Below are 22565 nucleotides of genomic sequence, written 5' to 3'. Positions count from 1 at the left end.
GACAACGAGCATCAATGATTACTAAGGTCAATAAAAGAGAGACAGATGTTATGTGCTTCCCACCCACGAACTTGCCGAAAAGATCTACTCAGATCAAACCTAATCAGGTCAAACTTCTGGGTCCAGCAAGAAATTTGCAGGCGAAAAAGTGGACAGAGAACTGTTGAACTGCGTTGCGAGTGTGCAGGCAGCACATTCCAGACTGCGAGGAACTCCACAGGCCATGTGCCCCAAGTTCCTCTCAAAATAAAGTGTAAGGAAAAGAAACTGACGAAAAGTGAACCTGGAGAGGAACAAGGACTCAGAAGACATGTCGACTTTTTAAAATGGAAAAGACTACACTAGCATGTCGAGAGAATTGTGGTCAAACGATAAAACTAAAAGGAAACACCAGAAAATTATGACAACAGGAGTCAGCAGGGCGATTACTTTCAGGACGGGGAGAGTCTATGGTTGGATCAGGAGACAGCACTGAGGAGGCTGATGGAGTTCTATTGCTTGGCTGTCCTCCCCTGCATTTGTATTTTAATTCATAATAAGGCGATTTTCTTAAATGAGAGAGTAGAAAAATCACCTTTACTTCCTGACAGAGCTAGAAGGCTGGGTTCTGGAATTCTAAATCTGGAAAGTGACAGGTGTCGTGATGACGAGGTTGGTTGTGGGACTGCTAAGCGGCAGGAGGCGGGGGGGCAGGAAGGCCAAGGATGTCCTGGCTGCAGAGCTGCGGAGACTTGGCCTTGACTCCTGACTGCCACTTCCTGGCTGGGACACCAGAAAACTCAGCTAACCTCTCTCATCTCATTTTCCTCATCTACTAAGTAGAGATAATAGTTCTTGCCTTGTCGTTATGACAATCAAATAAGATAACTCATCAGCGCTCATAGTGCAGAATCTGGCGCACAGGAAGTACTCAATACGATCATCCTATTATTATTATTATTACTAGTACTACTACTACTATTGTTATTATCTATCTGATTATTAGGATGCCCCTAATGTGGACAGAAGTAAACCAGAAGGTGGATTTCTCCTTCAAAAAGGGAATACGAGAACATGGCCCCTTTGGGACACTAGTGACCGGGGCGATTGTAGAAGGTGCAGCTTTGCTAGCCTTCCGCTGGCTCTCCCCAGTGTGACGTGTCCCCATTGGACATGCTCCCTCCTTGATCCACTCATCCTCTTCCCCATTAAGCACTCAACCAGGCTTCCACTCGAAGCCACTCTCATCAGAAGCCACGCTCATCAGTCTGATGGCTTCCTGTTCTTGCTGCTCTCCAGGGGGTGCGGAAACCCCAGGGCACCACTCACCGCGTCCATTAGTCACTGGAGCCACTTTGTGTGAGGAAGCCTCCGGGACAAGCAAACACCATGAGAGGCAGGAGAGCCTGGTGGCTACGGGCATGAGCTCTGCACAGGGCTGATGACCCACACCCGCCCCCGGGTTACCTTAAGGATGAAGTTCTGAGTGGACACACACAGCCTTTGGAATCTGGGGAGCACCAGACCCTTGTCAGGAATTGCTGTGATGCCTCTGGCATCAGAATGGCCAGATGTCTCCTGCTCTCCTTACTTTAACTTCCTGGGCAGGGAAAGTAATAGATTCCTGTGCCATTTGGGGCTAGGCATAGTCAGTCTTCCTTCACGTTATTATTCAGGCAATTTCCTCTTACCTGTGAGACCATGGGCAAGTTATTTAACCTCACTGTGCCCCCATTTCTTCATCTATAAAATCTACATAAGAGAATCTGCTTCATACGGTTGTCATGGAGAGTAACTGAATTAAAAGAGACAAATTGCTTTAAACAATGCCTGGCACGTGGTCTGTTAAAAAAAAGGCTCCATTTCACAGTTTTCTGGATTCAAGTACAAGCTCTTTCCCTTATCAGTTCAATGACACTCGAGAAGTTGCCTCGCTTCTCCACGTCTCTGCTTGTTCATCTATCAAATGGGGATAATAATGGTGCCATGCTTGCTGGATTGGCGTGAATATGAAATAGATAATGCAAAAAAGATCCTGGCTTACACAAAATATTTAATAAACATTAGATATTATTATCCCTATAATACCAGATAATAAGCAAAGTTTTGTTTTTTCCTCGCTATCCAAAGAGAGCAAAATGCACAAAATACTCCAACAAGATACTGGGTAGAGATCCTCCAAAGCAAAGTTCTCATCTCCGGGCACTGAGATATTCTCGCACACCACGAAATGGCACTGCTGGGATCAAGGATAGGCAGGTCTCTCAGGATCCATCCCATCTCGGGGGACAGTAGAGCAGTGAGACACATGGTGTGGCACCTCTAAGCCACAGGAAAAGGGGATGGATAAAGGGGAACCAGCAAGCAGATTTTTCCACGGAAGGATGGTGAGTAAAGGGAGGAGGAAGGCGTGGCAAAGAGGAGAGAGGCTTCCTTTCCACCAGATGAGGTGCATTCATCAACCCAGCCTCATTGTTCCAAAGAACAACCGAACCATCATTACTGAGAAACAGCAGCTAGAGCCTACTGGGGTAACAGGATTCTCAGAGTCTTGATCTCTAGTTGCCTTTTCGTTCTGATACTTCATCTGATTCTCTCAACAGTTCAGCAGGACAGAAAAAAATGTGGACGGGAAACCCTATTTCACAGATGGACTGCAGACAGAAGGGAGAGAGAAACTTATCCAAGGTCAGAAACAACTTGGGTCTCTTCACCCGTTACCCAGCGCTCTCTGGCTGAGCACAGGTGTTCTCATCCTGGGCTACTCGTTGGAACCACCTGAGAAGCTCTGAAAAGTACTGGTGCCCGAGTCTCCCTAACGGAGATTCTGATGAATTTGGTCTGGACATTGGGATTTCTAGACACTCCTCATTCAGTTCTAATGCACAGCTAAGGATGAAAATTACTACTTGAACATATGTGATTTCGTGGATAATAAGTCAAATCCACACTTCACCCAGGGCAGCTCTGATATCTCCTTTGTCCTTTTGGCTAAGGCAGGCAGATAGGGAAAAGAAACAATGTAAAAATTAATTCCTTCCTTGAAAAATGAATCCAGGCATCTTTTGGTTATCTACCAAGAGGGGTGGTGCATCTGAAAACTTCAAAGGAGGGAAGGGTCCACTGTTTCCCTCTATACATTTCCAAAATTTTACTACTTAATTTCATTTGTGTTTCAGCTGAAAAAGAAAACCACTTTTAATAGAATAGCCCTTCTTTTGTATGAAAATCAAGACTATCTTTCCATAAACTTTCTTTTCCAGAACGTGTTTGATCTCAATAAACTAAAATTTATTAAGGATCTACAATGTTCAATGGCTCATGCGACACTTATTGAGATTTTGCTAAATGAGTGTGACATAGTTCTATACTCAAGGGATTATAAACTTGTAGGGAGGACAGGAAAGGTACACAGAAAACTACCAGCAGAAAGTTATGCCAAGTGCATGGAAGTAATTAGGACAGTGCTTATCACACATAAGGTGCTCAGTCTTTATATGGGAAAAGAAGAACAGGAGGGGTGGTGGGAGGAATTGGGAGATTGGGATTCACATATATACACTATTGATACTATGTATAAAATAGACAACTAATGAGAACCTACTGTATAGCACAGGGAACTCTGCTCAATGCTTCGTGGTGACCTAAATAGGAAGGAGATCCAAAAAAGAGGGGATACATATATACGTATAGCTGATTCACTTTGCAGTACAGTAGAAACTAACACAACATTGAAAAGCAACTATACACCAATAAAAATTAATTTAAAAAAAAGGAAGACAAGGAGAAAAGAAGAGAGGTGGGAAGAAGGACTGGAAGGATGGGAGAAGTAAAAATTTACTACGGATTTTTTGAGATGAAAGTCCATAATGTGTTGGGAGGGGGTTGCAATGGCAGCTTTGAGAAGAGGTTGGAGTCACGAGGTTTGGAAGTGGAGAGGCAATTCCGTTTGGAGGGAACAGTACACACAAAAGCAGGAATGTGCAAAGGCACGACTGTGTTTTTGGTTTGGGTTTTTATAAATATTTATTTATTTATTTATTTGGCTGTGCTGGGTCCTGGTTGCAGCACATGGGATCCAGTTCCCTGACCAGTGATCGAACCCAGGCCCCCGCATTGGGAGCGTGGAATCTTAACCACTGGACCACCAGGGAAGGAAGGCATGACTATGTTTGGGAAACACAAAATGGTATAACTGGAGAGAGCAGAAGGAATATCAACACTGAGAGTAAGAGAGAATGTGATGAAAGAGAAAGCTGTTGCCAGTATGAAAGCAATGGACAGAATAAGGTTCTTATTCCTAACTGGGAGGCAACAGGATGACAGCAAGTCCTGGTTTTCTCAAGACAGTATTCATTTACATCTCTGGTTCATGCATAATTACTAAGAACACCCTGCTTCACTCTCAAAAGTGCTACGGTTTGGATAATAAATTATATGATCATCTTAGCAACAAGAAACCTTTAAGCTCCTTTAAAAAACAGAGGGCAGAGAGATTGGTTCAAGATGGCAGAGTGGAGGGGCGTGTACTTGCTCCCTCTTGCGAGAGCACCAGAATCACAACTGAATGCTGGACAGTCATTGATGGGAAGACACTGGAACTCACCAGAGAGGATACCCCGCGTCCAGGGACAAAGGAGAGGCCACGGTGGGATGGCAGGAGGGACGCAATCACAATAAAATCGAGTCCCACGACTGCTGGGTGGGTGGCTCGCAAACTGGAGAACACATACCACAGAAGTCCACCCACTGGAGTGAAGGTTCTGAGCTCCACGTCGGGCTGCCCAACCTGGGGGTCTGGCGACAGGAGGAGTTCCTAGAGAGCCAGACTTGGGGGCTGGTGGGATTTGATTGCAGGACTTCGACAGGACTGCGGGAGGCAGAGACTCCACTCTTGGAGGGCACACACAGGGTAGTGTGAGCATTGGGACCCAAGGGAAGGAGCAGTGACCCCAGGGGAGACTGAGCCAGACCTGCCTGCTGGTGTTGGAGGGTCTCCTGCAGAGGCAGGGGTGGCTGTGGCTCACCGTGGGGACAGGGACACTGGCAGCAGAGGTTCTGGGAAGTACTCCTAGGCGGGAGCCCACCCAGAGTCCACCATTAGCCCCACCAAAGAGCCGGGTAGGCTCCAGTGCTGGGTTGCCTCAGGCCAAACAACCAACGGAGACGGAACCCAGCCCCACCTATCAGCACACATGCAGATTAAAGTTTTACTGAGCTCTGCCCACCAGAGCAACACCCAGCTCTTCTTTCTCTAGAAGAAAAGGTGGGCATAGAGGGAACCTAACTCAACATAATTAAGACCATATACAACAAACCCACAGCATATATCATTCTCAATGGTGAAAAACTGAAAACATTTCCTCTAAGATCAGGAACAAGACAAGGATGTCTGCTCTCACCACTATTATTCAACATAGTTTTGGAAGTCCTGGCCACAGCAATCAGAGAAGAAAAAGAAATGAAAGGAATACAAATTGGAAAAGAAGTAAAACAGTTACTGTTTGCAGATGACATGATACTATACATAGAGAATCCTAAAGATGCCACCAGAAAACTACTTGAGCTAATCAATGAATTTGGTAAAGTTGCAGGATACAAAATTAATGTGCAGAAATTTCCTGCACTCCTATACACTAACAACGAAAGATCAGAAAGAGAAATTAAGGAAACAATTCCATTCACCAATGCAAGAAAAAAAATAAAACACCTAGGAATAAACCTACCTAAGGGGGTAAAAGACCTGTATTCAGAAAACTATAAGAACTGATGAAAGAAATCAAAGATGACACAAACAGATGGAGAGATATACCATGTTCTTGGATTGGAAGAATCAATATTGTGAAGATGACTATACTACCCAAAGCAATCTACAGATTCAGTGCAATCCCTATCAAATTACCAGTGGCAATTTTTACAGAACTAGAGCAAAAAAATCTTAAAATGTGTATGGAGACACAAAAGACCCTGAATAGCCAAAGCAGTCTTGAGGGAAAAAATGGAGCTGGAGGAATCAGATTCCCTGACTTCAGACTATACTACAAAGCTATAGTAATCAAGACAGTATGGTACTGGCAAAAAAAAAAAAAGAAATATAGATCAATGGAACAGGATAGAAAGCCCAGAGATAAACCCACGCACCTGTGATCAACTAATCTATGACAAAGGAGACAAGGATATACAATGGAGAAAAGACAGTCTCTTCAATAGGTGGTGCTGGGAAAACTGGACAGTTATGTGTAAAAGAATGAAATTAGAACACTCCCTAACACCATACACAAAAATAAACTCAAAATGGATTAGAGACCTAAATATAAGACCGGACACTATAAAACTCAGAGGAAAACATAGGAAGAACACTCTATGATATAAATCACAGCAAGATCTTTTTTGATCCACCTCCTAGAGTAATGGAAATAAAAACAAAAATAAACAAATGGGACCTAGTGAAACTTAAAAGCTTTTGCAAAGCAAAGGAAACTACAAACAAGACGAAAAGAGAGCCCTCAGAATGGGAGAAAATATTTGCAAATGAATCAACGGACAAAGGATTAATCTCCAAAATATAGAAACAGCTCATGCAGCTCAATATTAAAAAAACAAACAGCCCAATCCAAAAATGAGCAGAAGACCTAAACAGACATTTCTCCAAAGAAGACATACAGATGGCTAAGAAGCACATGAAAAGATGCTCAACATCACTAATTATTAGAGAAATGCAAATCCAAACTACAATGAGGTAACATCTCATACTAGTTAGAATGGGCATCATCAGAAAATCTGCAAACAACAAATGCTGGAGAGGGTGTGGAGAAAAGGGAACCCTCTTGTACTGTTGGTGGGAATGTAAATTGATACAGCCACTATGGAGAACAGTATGGAGGGTCCTTAAAAAACTAAAAATAGAATTACCATATGACCCAGCAATCCCACTCACTACTGGGCATATACCCAGAGAAAACCATAATTCAAAAAGACACATGCACCCCAATGTTCACTGCAGCACTATTTACAATAGCCAGGTCATAGAAGCAACCTAAATGCCCATCAACAGACAAATGGATAAAGAAGATGTGGTACATATATACAATGGAATATTACTCGGCCATAAAAAGGAACAAAATTGGGTCATTTGTAGAAACGTGGATGGATCTAGAGACTGTCATACAGAGTGAAGTCAGTCAGAAAGAGAAAAACAAATATCGTATATTAACGCATATATGTGGAACCTGGAAAAATGGTACAGATGAACCAGTTTGCAGGGCAGAAATAGAGACACAGATGTAGAGAACAAATGTATGGACACCAAGGGGGGAAATGGCTGGGGGGCATGGTGGTGGTGGGATGAATTGGGATATTGGGATTGACATATATACACTAGTATGTATAAAACAGATAACTAATAAGAACCTGCAGTATAAAAAATAAATTAAATTTAAAAAAACACAAACAACAACAACAAAAAACAGAGGGCAAAGGAGTTGAATAGGGATGATATTATCAGAGTTGTATTTTACCAAGACTCATCAGGCACTTCTATGGGATTTATGCTCAGTAGGGAAAGAAATAAGATAGGGATGGGACGATCATTCAGAGGCAATAGCTTTATTCTACGCAAAAGTTAAAAGAGCCTCAACTGAGGTGGTGGCCAAATGTGGAAGGCAGCCTCTGAGCTAGCCTCGGTGAGCCCCATCCTTCTGCCTGAAGAGGGCTGACCTGTGTAACTAACAGGGTAGCACAGAAATGACGGAGTATGACTTCGGACGCCAGCTCATAAAAGACACTGTGGCTTCCTTCTTGTTCTCTCCTTCTTGGATCCCTTGGTCTGGGAGAAGCCAGCTGCCATGTTGTAAAGACCCTCCAACAGCCCCATGAAAGGTTCATGTGAGAAGGAACTGAGATCTGTCACCTCCAGCACAACTTCACAAATCTGCCAGCCCTCTGTGTGAGCCAGCTTGGAACTGAACCCTCCAGCCCCAGCCAACACTTCAGATGACTACGGCCCCAGGTGCCATCTAAGTACAAACTCACGAGAGCTCCTCAGCAAAACCACCCTGCCAAGCTTCTCCTGATTTCCCGACCCAAAGAAACTCTGAGATAAAAAATGTTTACTACCATTCTAACCTGCTAGGTTTGGGGTAATTTGTTATGCAGCAACAAACACTAGATCGTAAAAATAAAAAGGAAAGGGTAAACTTGAATTGCCTATGGAAACCTAGAGTAACTGGCATGTGAGTCCTCCCCGCAGTTCCTCCTTCAATTAACTGTGTGATGTTGGTGAAATGACTTCACATAGAAGAGTCTTGGTTTCCTCATCTGCAAAATAAGCAGGCCTGACCAATTCCCTTCAGTGTCCCTTCCAGCAACCAAATTAAATGATCCCATTATTCTAAAAGCACCCTTATGAGTCGTCGAGCAGGGATTAGAAATTATCCCATTATCTGGAGGGCTCTCCATGTCTCTGACCTCATCCTGTTCAACCATCTTATCAACAACTGAATTGAAAATACAAAAGGCATTCTTGTCAAAATCAAAGATGTTGGGAAACTCTGAGGGAAAGCGATCTCTCTGCTGAAGCAACATGCTTAAAGATCTTGAAATTCAGGAACAATGAACCAAGCATAACAAGACAAAAAAATGTAACAGACTCACAGACAGCCTGTGAAGGTCTGAAAATTCATCCCTAGGAGCGTCAGAGTGTGGTAAGAGTAACATTCACTCTCAGTCAATCATGTGAACTGGTTGCCAAGGAATGAATATGCCTTTCTTTTGCTGAATTTATTCAATAATCATCCAGGCACGGTACTAGGCATTAGGGCTACAGCAATGACTAAGACACAAATTTAGACTACATTTATAGAATTACAGAACCTAAGAATAAGGGAGAAGGGAACCCTATGCTCATCCTTGCTTGGTCAGATCATATTTGATCTATAGAAAAATCAGAGTTTGGTCTGAGAAGAGTTAACCAGAATGGACATGGAACTCAAAGTAATCAGAATCAAACAACCTTTATCCAGTGGCTGCTCTGTGTGTCCTGTCCAGGGACAGTCTGTCCAGAGAGAAGAAAGGGTGGCTTAGGACAGAATCTTGCCGAACGCCAATACATAAAGGACACACAGAAGAGGAGGATCTGCAAGGGGCTGCGTAGGAGCAGCAAGAGAAGTAGGAGAAAAATCTGGAAGCTAAAACAAAAATGTGTTTCCAAGGTCACAGGCATGTGATCTGGTGCTTGCCTCTTCATCCAGTCTCCCTTCTACCCTTGTAACTCATTCATTCTAGCCCAACCACATGGGTCTTCCACTTGGTTCTCAAATACCCCACACTCTTTCCTAACTCTGGGTCACTCGTCTTTGCCGTTCCCACTGTTTGGCATGTTCTTCCCCCAGATCCAAGAATGGTCCAGTCTCTCACTTCATTCAGATCTCAGCTCAGATGCCACCTCCTCAGAGGGCTGACCCTGATTCTATCTTACCCTGTGTCTCACCCTGATTCATTTCTCTTCTGAGCATTTATCACTCACCTCCTAACATTTTATAAATTTGCTTGCTCCTTTATTTATTATCTCCTCATCTCCCCCAGCCCCATATATACACGTTGATTCCACCTGCCTCTTTCCCTGGCGGATCCACACTGCACAGTACATACAGTGTCTGGTACACTGTAGGCGTTTTGTGAATATTTGATAAGAGAATTAAGTAAAATCAAGATGCCAAGGAGGACTCCGGTAATCTTGACAAGAACAATTTCAGTGCAGGAACAAAAGGTCAGATATATAAGGGATAATAGATTAAACAAGGCCTGAGAAAGCAGGAGGAGATGAGATATGAAATACCGACAGTGGAATTAGCCTGAGATGGGAGATGGGAACCTTAAGAGGGGAGGAAAAAAAGGATGAGTACAGTTCCTTGGTATGGGGTTAAGAAGGTGAAGGATTCCTCACTTCATGACTATTGTTTTGTTTTTAAAGTAGTATTAAGGATTCATCCACTGAGATAAAGTGGGGCAAGCGGTGGGACCATGGGTTTGAGGAAAGTGGAGTAAAGGAAATTTGAAATATTCACTGTGAGAGAAGCCAGGTGGCAAGGTGGGTTCAATAAAAGGGCAATGAGCATGGGAAGACAGTGGCCGAGTAAAGGCTCATAGAATTAAGTGGGGAAGGAGGTGAAGCCAGGAGGGAGTTTATAGATGGGGGCATACAAAGTGGTCAAGAGACTGGCCTCTATGGGGTCAAAGAACAATGGCCACCCTGTCACTAACAACCAGTTGAAGGGACAGGGAGTATCTATCCTGTCAAGAAATGAGCCATGGGGTGGGGGAGAGGAAAAAGCACCTGTCTTGAAAAAATGGAAAAACCACCATGGAAAAACTGTATTTGACATGAATTCTGCATGGGACTAAAGCCGACAGATAGAAATTATAAATACATTTGACCCAATGTGAAAAAAAAATGCTGAGAATCATAGCAGTCAGTAAAAAGTCATAAAAAGATAAAGGCTGTCTTTCGGGTGAGGGGATACTCATTTCTAGAGGTGTTCAAGGACAGATTAGGATGTTATGGGGAGGGAGGACCCAAGGAGAGCAGATGATGCCATGGAGAGGCTGGCGATCCTTGGGGCTGCCTCAGAGGCAGGCAGGTGGGGAGGAAGCGGGCCCAGCAGGTACAAGCAGGTGAGGGCTGGGGCTCACCACTTCAGCCAGAGCAAATCAACTCTGCTCCACTTCAGCCAGAGCAAATCAACATTTACTCGTATATAATTGGACATCACCTACTATTTTGTTTAAATAAACTGTTTTGTGTAAATAAGTATTAAACAGCATTGGACTAGAAACCTCACTTAGTTTAATGAATTGATTTGAGCATAGCTATTATTTAAATAAACTTTTAAATTTTAGAATAGTTTTACATTTACAGAAAAATTGTGAAGATAATACAGAGAGTTCTTATAAACTCCATACCCACTTCCTCCCATTTTTTTTTTTTTTTCTGGCCTCCCCACAAGGCCTGTGGGATCTTAGTTCCCCAACCAGGGATGGAACCCAGGCCCTCAGCAGTGAAAGTATCGAGTCCTAACCACTGGACCGCCAGGGAATTCCCCCACTTCCCCCCCTGCCCACCGCACGTTATTAACTGCTTACATCCACAGGGCATACTTGTCACAGTTACCAATATTGATACATTATGATTATTAACTAAAACCCATACTTCATTCAGGTTTCCTTAGTTTTTATCTCATGTCCTTTTTCCATTCCAGGATTCCATCTAGGACACCACATTACACTTATTCATCATGGCTCCTTAGGCTCCTCTTGACTGAGAGTTTCTTAGATGTCCCTTATTTCTGATGACCTTGACAGTTTTGAGTTCTGGTCAGGTGCCTTGAGCATGTTTCTCAACTGGGATCTTTCACTGATATTCTTCTCATGGTTCGACTGGTGTTATGGGTTTCAGGGAGGAAGACCACGGAGGTAAAGCACCGTTCTCCACACATCATACCAAGAAGACACACTATCAACATGACTTTACTGTTGATGTTGCCCTTGATCATCTGATTGAGGTACAGTTTGTCAGCTTTCTCCACTGTAAAGCTACTGTTTTTCCCCCTTTCCACGCAAACCATAGTTTTTGTTGTTGTTGTTTTGTTTTGTTTTTATCATGTACGATCTGCATTTGTGAGGCTGGATATTTCAAAGAAAAAACGTTGCAGGTTGTGATGGTTACTTTTTTTTTTTTTGGCCATACCTCACAGCATGCAGGATCTTAGTTCCCTGACCAGGGATCGAAATCGTGCCCCCTGCAGTGGAAGCGTGGAGTCAACCACTGGACCAGGGAAGTCCTGTGATAGTTAATTTTTATGTGTCAACTTGACTGGACTAACAGATGCCCAAACAGCTGGTTAAAACATGATTTCTGGGTGTGTCTGGGAGGGTGCTTCTGAGGGAGATCAGCGTTTGAATGAGCACGCTGAGTAAATAAAGATCACCTTCTCCCATGTGAGTGACCATCATCCAGTCAGTTTACTGGCTGAATAGAACAAAACGCAGAAGAAGGGTGAATTTGCTCTCACCCTGAGCTGGGACACCCACCTTTCACTGCCCTTGGACATGGGCGCTCCTGATTCTTAGGCCTTTTGACGTCAACCAGGAGTTACATCATCGGCTCCCCTGGTTCTCATGCCTTCAGATGAGGACTGAATTACATGACCAGCTTTCCTCGTTCTCCAGCTTGTAGACGGAAGAACCATCTGTAAACCAGGCCTGAGTCTTTTCTTCCTCTGTCAACTGATCATAGGTAACTCCTCACGAGGCCACACGTGAAGGGGGTTGGGGAGAGAAGGCAGTCTAGCAGGAGTGGGGACCATGGCCCTTTGGGCCACTTCTTCGTGTGACTTACTTGCACCTTAGGGCCTGCTCTGGCCCAATCACTTCCGCTTCCATCTGATGATGGAGAATGGCCACGCGTGCCCACCTTTACGGCTTGATGCGTCAGATAATAACGTGTTTTGTGAAGACCAGCCCGGGTCTCATGATAAGTTGGTGGCCCATGGTCAAGTATTCAGCCTCTGCTAAGGACCAGTAGAAAGTGAAGAACTGTTTCTTAAAAGGAGAGCGGTTATCGGTAGAGGATGGTAGGGTCTTGCTCCAAAATCTCAAGGACGTGTGTTGCAATTCACCTACAGAAACCTGCCAAAGGCTCCCCACAGCACCCTTATCTGCCTCTGACACTTCAGGCACCACTAGATCTGCTGGATCATGAGGCCCAAGTGGCAGAGCAGCCTGGACCTGTTGTAGAACCTTCTCTTGTTCTGGGCCCCACTCAACACTAGCAGCTTTTCAGGTCACTCAGTCAATGGGCCGGAGCAATACACTCAGCTGAGGAATATGTTGCCTCTGAAATCCAAAGAGGCCACTAGGCCTTGTGCCTTTTTCTCGTTGGAGGAGGAACCTGATGCAGCAACTCACCCTTCATCTTAGAAGGGACATCTCCACGTGCCCCATTCCTGCATTCCTGCTGCCAATTCGTCTTAATCCATCCGGGCTGCTAAAACAAAAATACCATAGACGGGGTGGCTTACGAACAACAGAAATTTATTTCTCATGGTTCTGGGGGCTGGGAAGTCCAAGGTCAAGGCGCCTAAAGGTTCAGTGTCTAGTGAGAGCGTCCTTCCTAGGTCATAGATGGCTGCCTTCTCCCTGTGTCCTCACAAGGTAGAAGGGACATGGGAGCTCTCTGGGGTCTTTTTTATAAGGACACTAATCCCATTCATGAGGGCTTTGCCTTCATGACCTAATCTCCTCCCAAAGGTCCCACGTCCAAACACCATTACACTGGGGATTAGGTTTCAGCATATGAATGGGGGTGGGGGGAAATGCATGTATTCCACCTACAGCACGAGGCCACACAGGGTACTTTGGGGGTCTGAGCAGACTGATGCTTGTTTGTATGCATACTGAGAGCCAGAAAACAGAACTCTGAGACCTCTGGGGATTCTAGAGCCTGACTCTAAGGAGTCAAGGCCTCTGTCATCCTGTGCTTTGTGGAACCCTAACTGGAGAGCGGAAGCTGGCGTGGGTGCTCTGTCCTTCGAAGCCTTCGAAACCCACTCCCTTGGTACAAGACCTCACACCCCCCGAAATGACCACCTTTAATTTGCCAAAGAATGCTAATTCAGTGTCTTCGGGGACTTTTTGGTTCCTCCTTTCCTTCCAAATCGTCTGTCTGTGATGATAAACGGTGGGTCTCATGTGCGTGTGCGTAGGCCTGTGTGTCAGCAAACATGCTGCCTTTCTGAAAGGCGGGGCAGGCCGCTGTGAGCCGTGACTCCACTCACCAGAGGACTGTGACAAATGAGTCCTTTTCTGAAAAATCTTCCCAGGGGTACTTCGCATCCAGTCATTACTCATGAAACCAGACGATGCCTCCTAAAATGCCAGCATCCTGGTACTCAACAGATTCGCACACCCCAACTGGGGTGACCTGCAATTCTTCTGAGAGGCACAGAGACTGCCTCTGGCCGCCTGGGACTCTCTCATCCCACCTGCCTCCTAAAAGGAACCCAAACACAAACCACTGCCAAAAGGCCCTCTGAGCAAACAAATGCCTACAACCTTCAGCCGGCACTCAGCAAATGCACGGTGCACTCATTCGATGCACGTAAAATGGACTAGGCCTCCCTTTCTGCTCCCTTCCCACACGTCAAAGACGGGGGCTGATGTTACCACCTCCACTTACAGATGAGCCAGAGGGCTTAAAAGATCTGCTAAACACCTTGCAGCCGATGCAAGGGGTTCGTCTGGTGAACATTTTCTGGCTAGCTGCTGCTACTTCCCATCCGTCCAGGCCAGGAGACACTGGGCAGCTTTCTGTGTTTTAAGACAGAAGTACATTGTGAGTCACAGTCAAAGTGAAATTCTAAGAATCTGGGGTTGGAGGAAGTTGAGTGCCTTGAAAGCACAAAGAGAGGGATTCCCTTTGGGATAGAAGGCCCCTGGGTTCCACTCAGGAGTCTCCTGTATGGAATGCTAGAAGTGACCACTACAAACGAGTCTAAAACTCTTTAGAAATAACAGAGAAAAAAATATGACAGAGGGAAGGCAGATAGGGATGGGGAAAATATGTATATAAAACCTAATTTCATCCTCATAGCAACCCTACAAAGTTGGTATTAGGATGTCACTTAACAGATGGGAACTCTTAGAAGCAGAGAGGTTTAATAACCTGTCCAAGGTCAACAGCTAGGTCAGAAACTAGAACTCCAAAACTAGGTCAAAAACTAGAATTCCAACTCAGGTCTGTCAAACTTCAAAGCCTATATACTTTTCTGATATTTCAGGATGTTTTCCTGACAGAGGTGGACCAAGAAACCGAGACAGTATTTTCCCAGACCTACTTTGGCCCCGTTACAAAGCATAATGGTGAATCCCAGGAAGGAACCAAAAGAGGCAGGTGCAGGAAGAAGTGTAATTGCACGAGGGCACAGACATACAGTGATACAGTCAAGGACCAAGGATCTCCACCAACCAATGGGGCTCATCCCACAACCCCAGTAGAGGGTCTTTTGGTTAAAAATGTATTCAATTCAACAAACAATACCTCCAGGTGCAAGGCCTAAAATTAAATGTGAATCTATAAGGATGAACATCCCTGCCCTCGAGAAGCTTGCCACACTAAGGAATATTGCCAAAAAAACTCCTGGGCAGGAATATTGAGATAGGCCACTAGAAAAGCAAGAAAGTACACCAGCCCAGAAACCAAAACTAAGGAGGGGAAGAGAGGTGTAAACAAGCAACCAACCACACCACAAGGCAGAATGGGAGCAGCAAAACATGTGATTCACTCAGGCTTGGGAGGCTGGGGAGGGCCTCCCACGTAGGTAGGATTTGATCTGGGTCCTAAAGCACAAAGATTTTCGTGGGCAGTGGAGACAGGAAGGGTATTCCAGAATGAAAGGAGAGAAAGAACAAAGGCATGAAGAAATGAATGGAAGCCAAGGAGAGGGTGAAGAGGCTGGAAACTCTGTTAAAGGATTTAAGCTGGGGACTTCCCTGGTGGTGCAGTGGTTAAGACTCTGTACTCCCAATGCAGGGGTCCTGGGTTTGATCACTGGTCAGGGAACTAGATCCCACATGCATACCACAACTAAGAGTTTGCATCCCACAACTAGGGAGCCCACAAGCCGCAACTAAGGAACCCACGTGTTGCATCTAAGGAGCCAGCAAGCCACAACTAAGGAGCCTGCCTGCTGCAACTAAGACCTGGTGCAACCAAATCAAATCAATCAATCAATCAATATTTTTAAAATTTTATTTATTTTGTTTTATTTTCAGCTGCGTTGGGTCTTTGTTGCTGCGCACGGGCTTTCTCTAGTTGTGGCGAGTGGCGGCTACTCTTTATTGCGGTGTGCGGGCTTCTCATTGCGGTGGCTTCTCTTGTTGCAGAGCTCGGGCTCTAGGCATGCAGGCTTCAGTAGTTGTGGCACGTGGGGTCAGTAGTCGTGGCTCGCGGGCTCTAGAGCATAGGCTCAGTAGTTGTGGCGCATGGGCTTAGTTGCTCCATGGCATGTGGGATCTTCCAGGACCAGGGCTCGAACTCCTGTCTCCTGCATTGATAGGCGGATTCTTAACCACTGTGCCACCAGGGAAGCCCAATAAATATTTTTAAAAATTAAAACTGACAAAAGCACAAGCAAACCTGATAAATTATTTTTTAAAAAAAAGGAATTTAAACTGCAGTTGGCAGGTAAGAGCAAACTGGGAAAGGTGTGAGAGGAGTGAGTCAAATGGCTCAGGCAGACCTGTTCAAGAACAATAGGGATCAGGGATTAGGAGGCAATGCAGTCATCAAGGCAGAGTTAATGAGAGCTGGAGCAACAGCGGTGACTGAGTGAGAAAAATTACAGAAATAAATGGGTCAGAATTTAGTTGTTGATTGGCTTGGGGGAAAGAAAGGGTAAAGATGAAGCTAACTCGGGTTTCCATCCTGGATGACCAGAAAAGTAGAGATGATAGAAACTGAGCGGACGTATCACAGCAAGCGGAGGGGCTTTTGGAGAATGAAGAAAGAGAGGGTAGTAATCTCAGGTCAGACAAATTGAATTTGAGGTGCCGTTAAGTCAATCATGTGACAATACCCACTGACTGGAAACACGAGCTAGTGAAAGGGTCTGCCAGTTCTGGCCCGGGAGCAACGTGTTTTTGTAAATAAAGTTTTACTGGAACACAGCCACACCCATAGGTTTATTGCCTGTGGCCACTTTCGCTCTACAACAGCAGAGCTGAGTAGTCATGACAGAGACTGGGTGGCCTGAAAGCCTGAAATGTTTACTATCAAGCCCTTTAAGAAAAAGTTTGCTGACCTCTGATCTAGAGTTAAAAAAAAGAGGTCAGAAATGTTTATTTGGGGAGCATGTAGTTGAGAAGAAGCCTAAGAAAGAAACACTGGAGGAATATTATAATCCATTCTCCATTCAAATAGTATTTTTGAAAAATTTTTTATTGGAGTATAGTTGATTTACAAATATTATGTTAGTTTCTCTGTACAGCAAAGTGAATCAGTTATACATATATCCACTCTTTTTTAGATTCTTTTCCCATATAGGTCATTACAGAGTATTGAGTAGAGTTCCCTGTGCTCTACAGCAGGTCCTTAACAAATAAGTGTTTGTTGATCACTTACTCTAGATCCAGCACTGGGACACTGGGCTAAGGTGATGGGACTAACACAACAAGCAAGACACACAAGGCCCCCACCCCCCTGAACTTTACAAGAGAAGCAACAGGAGGAAACAATCAGATAGCAACAAGTTATTCGTTATTTTGATAACCGACATCTATATTTTGCGGGTGAGAAAGAAAAAGAGAAGTGAACGGGAGGGAACACATCTGGGCAGGACTACCGAGATAGGGCAGCAGGAAACCAAGAACATACACCAATCAGCACAGAAACCAAAGACAAAGCATCTTTTGAGAGGAAAAATGGGACTGGGCATGTCAGATGCTGTAGACCGAGGTCAAGAAAGAGCCCATCGGATTTGGCCTTTGGGAGGTAATTAGAGAGTTCTGAGACGATTTTTGGCGCAATGGTGGAAAACAAACAAGTCTGCAAGGAGTTAAGTCAAGAGGGCAGTGAGGGACTTGGGGAAATGAGTGTGTGATGATTTTTAAAGAAAATCAGAATAGAAGGAGAGAATAGTAGCCAAGCTATGGCAGGTTAGAGAGGCATTAAATGTGAGAGAGAGGTTTCTCTGTGAGTATATTTATAAAGAGGAAAGAAGCACTGAAGAGCAAGAGATGGAAGATTTAGGAAATAATTCATCACCCAGAGCTCAGGCAGAGGATTTATGAGGAAAATGGCCAGCATTTATTGGACACTTAGCATGAGCCAACCACCACACTGGGAGATCTAGATACTGATACAGATAACTAAGAGATAAGTAGTCTTTAGATCTCAGATCAACCATGAAAGTTTAGTATTACCCACTTGTACAGATGAGGAAACTGGAAGTTTAGAAACTCTCCCAAAGCCCACGTTTAGTAAGGAGCAGAGCTGGGATTTCAAGCTACTGTTATTTAGCTCTTGAGCCCATGTACTTTCCACTCAATCGAGATGCCACATTTTGGAAACAAGGTTCCTCCCTGACACGGGAGGAAAGAAACAGAATGGGTGAAAAGAGAGATTCTGAGATAGAAACACTTTTCAAAAAATTTTTCTTTTATATTGGACTATAGTTGAGTAACAATGATGTGTTAGTTACAGGTGTATAGCAAAGTGATTCAGTTATACTCATACAAGTATCCATTCTTTTTCAAATTCTTTTCCCATTTAGGTTATTACAGATAATGGAGCCGAGTTCCCTGTGCTATACAGTAGGTCCTTGTTGGTTATCTATTTTACATACAGTAGTACGTAGATGTCAATCCCAAACTCCCAATCTATCCCTGCCCCCCCTTCCCCCTAGTAACCATAAGTTCATTCTCTAAGTCTCTGAGTGTAGAAACACTCCTCAGTGCAAATCCAGGTGAGCCTCGGTGGACACCTCAGTGTTCTCAGAAAACAATCTCACCTTACCTGCAATTACACACTTGACTCTGGGCAAGTGCTGGAAATTTTCCATGTGCGCCCCAGATCTACTGTCTCTGTCTCACCATCTTGCTCTGTGACCCTGGAGGCTGACTTTTAGGAACAATACAACTGGCTCCCTTGCCTTCTGGCTTTTCTGATTGGGTCCTGCCAAGGGAGGGCAATGGCTGGAGACAGGAGAACAGGGGATGGGGACATGCATTGGACCCCAGCTTCCTCCTTGCCATGTCACCAGGGATTGATCACATCCTTGTACTAAAGGCCACAGCTCTGGTCAGGCAGCCCTCTGCTACAGCGGTTGCCACCCTTCAGGGTGCTTTATTATCCTTTGCCAATTTCCCTTAACTCCCCACTCCCCCTACATGTCTAAAAGAATCTCTTTATTAAACTCTCCGCCATTACCCTGTCCAAGTGCGCCATCTCCATCCTGCTGAGCCCTGACAAGCCACCGGGTCACATACACTCCCGGATGCTCCCTCACAGTGGATAATGCAGGCACCCTGACATGCATCCGTTTCCCACACACTTAAACATCACGTTCAAATGTGTACATCAACCAACTGCAAGGCCTTCAGAATGGAAAAATTGAGACATTTTTCACAATATAAGCTGAACCTTGGAGCTCAATATCACTTTAAAACTCACACCCCAAACAATTTAAGAACCAATGATGTTTAATCATGGATCTTAGCATTCTCAACACCTCTAAAAATCCCCTAAAGAAACGAATCCTGGATTTGACTGACTCAGGTTCTGAAGCGGAGAGAAATGCACCAGATCTGAAGCTACAATTAGATTCAAGTTCAAAGCTCTTCCCGGTTCTGGCCTTGAAAGGGAGGCCAGCCAGTCTTTCTCTATGATTCACACTCTGTGATAGAAACGTAATTTAAAACATTAATTTGCGTCATGCTGAGTGAAGTAAGTCAAAGAGAAATATTGTATGATAACACTTAACATGCGGAATCTAAAAAGAAATGTTACAAATGAACTTATTTACAAAACAGAAACAGACTCACAGACTTAGCAAATTTATGGTTAGCAGGAGCAAAGGCAGGGGGGAAGGGATAGTTAGGGAGTTTGGGACTGACATGTACACACTGCTGTATTTAAAATGGAGAACCTGGGACTTCCCTGGTGGTCCAGTGGTTAAGACTCCATGCTCCCAATGCAGGGGGCCCAGGTTCCAACTAGATCCCACATGCCGCAACTAAGATCCCGCACACGGCAACGAACAACCGCGTGCCACAACTAAGACCCGGCGCAGCCAAAATAAATAAATAAATAAATATTAAAAAAATAATAAAAAAATAAAATGGATAACCAACAAGGACCTACTGTATAGCACACAGAACTCTGCTCAATGTTATGTAACAACCTAAATGGGAAAAGAATTTGAAGAATAGATACATGTGTATGTATAACTGAATCACTTTGCTGTACACCTGAAATTATGACAACATTGTTAATCAACTATACTCCAATATAAAATAAAAAGTTTAAAAAGAAAAGAAAAAAATATTACTTTGCTTTTCAAAAGGGTAACGAAAAACTGGATGCCCTCAGAACTGCTGCTTCTTTGCCCACCCCTCTCTTCCCCCCCCACCACCAGCAAAAAAAAAAAAGACCCTTAGTTTTTTTATTGATGTCATTCACTTATTCTGGGAAGGTGAAACCACTCAAGCTTTACTTTTTAATTTTTTTAATAAATTTATTGTTTATTTATTTTTGACTGCCTTGGGTCTTCGTTGCTGCGCACAGTCTTTCTCTAGTTGCGGCGAGTGGGGGCTACTCTTCGCTGTGGTGCACGGGCTTCTCATTGCAGTGGCTACTCTTGTTGCGCAGCATGGGTTCTAGGCACGCAGGCTTCAGTAGTTGTGGCATGTGGGCTCAGTAGTTGTGGCTTGTGGGCTCTAGAGCACAAGCTCAGTAGTTGTGGCACACGGGCTTAACGGGATTCTTAACCACTGCACCACGAGGGAAGTCCCCAAGCTTTACTTTCAATGTGTCATTTCCTTCTTGGGCTCTGAGCGAGCACTGCCAGGCTGGTCAGAGGAGCCCCCTTTGCACCAGGGACTGCACCTCCCACAGTGTGGGCGTGCAGAGCAGTGGCTCCTGACACCAGCACTGACCCTGCCCCAAGCCTCCAGGTCTAGCTTGTGACTTCAGTCCAGTCACCATTTCACTCTTTCTTTCTCTCTGAGCCCCCGGTACTTCATTTGTAAACTAACAGGTTTACATTAAATCAGTAGTTCACAGATTTTTTCAAGTATGGAGGGTTGCTTTTTATCATTAAAGAAATAGAGAGATGGTGGCTGCGTTTATGGGCCTGGTCTGCAGGTCCAGTGCGGGCATGGCTTTGTAGTAATTCCACAGCCCTCTGGGAACACTTAATACATGTTTAACACATCTTAGCCACACGTTAGAACCTCTGGACTCTAAAACCTCCTCCAGTTCCAGCACACTGGGTTTTTTGTGAATGCCTAAGACTTGGCATTCATATAAAGAGCTGGCACTCGAGAATCTCAACATCTTTCCGTGCCAGGCTTGGCCCAGGACACTAAAAGGAATGGCCCTACATCTCAGGCATGCAAGTCTCTAGTTAGAGGCAGACCTAATCTACTCAAGTTGCCCTGCGGCATGTGGGATCTTCCCGGCCCAGGGCTCGAACCTGTGTCCCCTGCATTGGCAGGCGGATTCTAAACCACTGCGACACCAGGGAAGCCCAGATTCAAGTTTTTCTGAAGCTGCCAGACAACCACCAGCAGCAGCCTCCTCCTAGAGCTGCAACTTTCAGGGCCATTGTCAGCACCATCTGTTCGGTCCTAAGAAACAAGTCTCCGGGCTCCCAGAGCATCATACAAAAACAGATCCAAGAGCTGCCCAGGGAAGAGCTGGGGAGGGAGAGGAGAGAGGAGTGAGGGAGACATTCTCAGAGCCCCACAGAAAGGAGTAAAGCTCTATCATCTCACCCCTGTTCAAAAGTCCCTTACCTCTGGCCAGGAGTTTCCATGGAAACCTTGTAAGTCCTATCTATAGGAAAAGAAAAAAATTAAAAAGAGGAAGCGTCCTGAGGTATGTATGAATTAGCTCCAAGGAAGGCAGGCAGAGGAGGAGGGAGTGGGGGGTTCACGTGGGAAGAAGCAGAGCTGATCATTATCCTGATACATAAAAAAGGCTCTGTGAAAACCAGGCTGCCTTTCAGTCACAGAATCAGGAGGGAGATGGGGTAGACAAGTAGGTATGAGGCACTAGGAGGTTGAGGGGGGGGAGCACTAACATGTGAAAGTAACTACAAGGAAAGGGGGGGACTGAGAGTCAACTCATGAAGGATCTCAGGCCAAAGGTTCTTTCCAGAGGAGGAAGGACAGGACAGCAAGCGGAGAGCAGAGCCAGTGGTATGTTTAGATGGCGACAGACAGCAGCCCCCTATACTCTTCATCACCTCGGGCCACCTGCAGAGTCAATCAGTCTAGCACCCTAATTTCCATGTTTGAACACCTTAAAATAATAATAAAATGTCTGGAGGTGTTCTGTACATCTTTGTCTTATAAAATTGCAATGCTTTGGGTCACTTGTAAAGAAGAACTCTGTTAAACTCTTTGTCTCCTAATCTTGATTTTAAGATGAAATTTGAGTGAGGAGGGAGTCTCTGAGTCTTAAATGTCATGCAATTTGTTTTTTAAAAATAGACCATGGGCTTCCCTGGTGGCGCAGTGGTTGAGAGTCCGCCTGCCGAGGCAGGGGACGCGGGTTCGTGCCCCAGTCCGGGAAGATCCCACGTGCCGCGGAGTGCCTGGGCCCGTGAGCCATGGCCGCTGAGCCTGCGCGTCCAGAGCCTGTGCTCCACAACCGGAAAGGCCACAACAGTGAGAGGCCCGCGTACCGCAAAAAAAAATAAAAAAAATAGATCATGAGGAGCAAAGAAATCAATGTAACAGCTAAAACTTTTAAACTCTCAGAAGAAAACATAAATAGACATAAATCTTTGTGACACTGAACTAGGCAA

At 44.8% G+C, this 22565-nt stretch overlaps 1 protein-coding gene across 2 annotated transcripts in view; it reads right to left on the bottom strand.

The window, feature by feature from the left end:
* The window catches only part of GRAMD1B (GRAM domain containing 1B), a 251406-nt gene that overhangs the window by 205352 nt on the left and 23489 nt on the right, over window positions 1-22565 (bottom strand). The gene's annotated exons all lie outside the window — the stretch shown is intronic.

Source organism: Orcinus orca, chromosome 8, assembly GCF_937001465.1.
Source record: "Orcinus orca chromosome 8, mOrcOrc1.1, whole genome shotgun sequence".
Lineage (NCBI taxonomy): Eukaryota > Metazoa > Chordata > Mammalia > Artiodactyla > Delphinidae > Orcinus > Orcinus orca.
Note: the sequence above shows the minus strand (reverse complement) of the source record. Positions and strands in the feature narration are given on the sequence as shown.